Source organism: Octopus bimaculoides, chromosome 1 (genome assembly GCF_001194135.2).
Source record: "Octopus bimaculoides isolate UCB-OBI-ISO-001 chromosome 1, ASM119413v2, whole genome shotgun sequence".
Classification (NCBI taxonomy): Eukaryota; Metazoa; Mollusca; class Cephalopoda; order Octopoda; family Octopodidae; genus Octopus; species Octopus bimaculoides.
The window spans coordinates 85,189,833-85,192,506 of record NC_068981.1 but is presented as its reverse complement, the minus strand read 5'-3'; the positions used below and the strand labels follow the sequence as shown (position 1 = coordinate 85,192,506).

Sequence of the window (2,674 nt, the reverse complement as noted above, 5' to 3'; positions counted from 1 at the left end):
TGCAAAAAAGTTCAAAAAAGTTCACAAAAAAGTTCAAAAAAGTTTTTTAAAAAACACAAAAGGAACAGAATGACAGAGCAGAGAAAAAGAAGGAAGGAAGACAGTTCAAGTCACAGCAACAAAATTCCGGCCACTCGGTAATCCTGGCCTACAGGTATTCCAATAAGGTATTTCAGTAAAGGTAATCCAGGGCCACACCAACAGGAACACAGAGAAATCCTTCACAAATTGTTAGAATTTTTCGCAAGTTTTTCGGAGGCGAGATACGCCCACAAAATCAACAGTTCTCTCAATTAAGTGAGACACATAAAGTTTTTTACAAAAAATTCTCAGTCCGCCGTTATGGTGAGTCGAAAACGCCCACTAATAACGACGAACGAGAAACACAATTTGCTCACTAAAATGAGCAACAACTACAGTCGCCGTAGCAGAAGAAATTACCCAGAGCTAGGCTGAATTTACTGAAACAAATGAAGCACAATAAATTATTCCTAGCTCAAGAAAAGATAATTCCACCTACCTCGGCTGGCTTCTCAATAGTTCAATATTGGACGGAGTTGAAAAACATCCATCCACTCTGTTCCTCGTGTCTACCGGAAGTAACCAATGCGCAAGACCGGAAGTCAAGCTAAGCAGGCTACTTCATTTCAATAAATTTCGCCATTAACGGCATTACATAGAGGGGACAGACAAACATAAAGTAGCTGCGGGCTGGACGTGGACATTAATGAGATGAGGGTGATAAGGATGAAACAAATAATGAGAGAGGCACTAGCCTCGGCGCCCCTCTCATTTTTCATATGTATCATCCTTTCATTCTACATTTGTCTTTGTCCAGCCTTAGCTACCGCTATTCTATGTAAAGCCTATATGGCTAATTTATGAAAGAAAGAAGCCTGCTTACCCTGACTTCCGGTCTTGCGCGTTGGCTACTACCAATAACGACGAACGAGAAACACAATTTTGTTCACAAAAATGAACAACAACTCAAAGTCGCCGAAAGCAAACGGAACTGCTCCAGAGCCGGCGGATTTACTGAAAAGGAAACACAATAAATTACACACAGCTCAAAAACCAATTCCGCCCACCTCGGTCGACTTCACTCAAAGTTTTTTTTTTTGGCTCAAAGCCAAAACAAAAATTTTCGCTACTGTGGGCAAGCGAACCCGCCTCCCACAAACAGCGAATACAAAATTTGTTCGTACAATGAAAACACAAAACACTCGCCAAGGAAAGCGAAGATGCCACACTGCTAGACAACAATTTACTGAAAAAATAAATAGAAGCAATAAATTGCTGCCCAGATGAGCAACAAAAACGACTTACCTCGGCGAATTCTTCAATTTTTCCTTTTTTTAGACAGAGCCACACTCATGTCTACCTTTGTTGACGGCAAGTAGCAAGTCTGACGCACATGCACAGTGAGCAAACCGGAAATAAGCAGGCTACTTACCACACAGCCACTCCTGCGCCTACGTACATTTTTCAATTAAAAGAAGAAGAATTTAAAAATTCGGCGAAGAACCTGTTGGTAACAAGTTTCTCCGAACTCTTTGAGTTTTCTTTCTTCGTTATGAAGAGGAAAATAGTTATAGAAATACAGGATCATAGAAAATCTGCATGATACAATACCTTTATTTAAATCAGTTTTTTTAATATCTCGATAATATAAGAAGTAATAGTCTTTCATAGAGAAATAGACTTAATTATTCGCTCAGTTTAACATCATTTCTGGTCTTTGGTTACATTTAATGAACCCCACTACGTTGAAGCATTCGTACCATTTCCGATCTGCGTATAATTTACGACATATCTCCATACAACTCAACCGGAAGGCTCTAAAAAGAATGCAACTGCTTCATGCCTAAACATTTTACTGCATATCCTAAAAAAAAAGATAATTTGACCGATAGATAGACCCATATATCAATACACTTCAACTACTACCTCACCAACACTGTCTTCTGGTGTCACTGCAATATACACTTGCTTCACTCTCTCACACTCCTTTTACCTCAATTCGTCACATCCTCTCAGCCCGTATCAGTCACTTCATATATACATTCTATTCTAAAACGTCAAACCAACAAGGGAGCCTCTTCGTGGTTGCTTGATCTTTTAGAAATAGTAGCTAAATTTGCCCCAGGCCATACTCTAAATTCATAGGACAGAAAGTACACAAGTCGGAAAATGTAGACTTGAAACATGCAAATGACAGGGTAGTCACAGCTGCAGTGCTTTTGATTACCGATCTATACGATCAGGGCTGACCTCATGCTAAAGAAAAGCGAAAACCCTAAAACTGAAATTGTCTGCTACTCTCTTCCTGGTGACGTTTACTCTACAGACATCACACTATTGAAATTCATGAGGGCCACTAACTGAATCGATCTTGGCATTTTTGTTTATAATTTCATCTTGTTAGTGACTTCTGCGTGGGTGCGCAAAAACGAAATATTGAAATTACGGCGGTGGACCACTTATATTCCAGTGATGTCTTCTAAATATTACTTTTAATCACATTCGTTTCTATGCGGTCAATATAACTCGTAAACCTTTCAACATACAGCAACTTCATCATGCTTTTTAGATATTTATGTCAAACGTGCACATACAGGGACTCAAAAGTAATTCCAGATAGGCACATGAAAACCTAGGGCCTTTCCAAAGAATC

At 39.3% G+C, this 2,674-nt stretch overlaps 1 long non-coding RNA gene across 1 annotated transcript; it reads right to left on the bottom strand.

Moving 5' to 3' along the window:
* Window positions 1–569: 569 nt before the first annotated feature.
* LOC128247826 (uncharacterized) lies at window positions 570–1,921 on the bottom strand. The gene is made up of 2 exons (XR_008264147.1): window positions 1,327–1,921; window positions 570–1,035 (listed from the first exon to the last, which is right to left on the bottom strand). It is a non-coding gene; the product is annotated as an uncharacterized LOC128247826 (long non-coding RNA).
* Window positions 1,922–2,674: the final 753 nt, after the last annotated feature.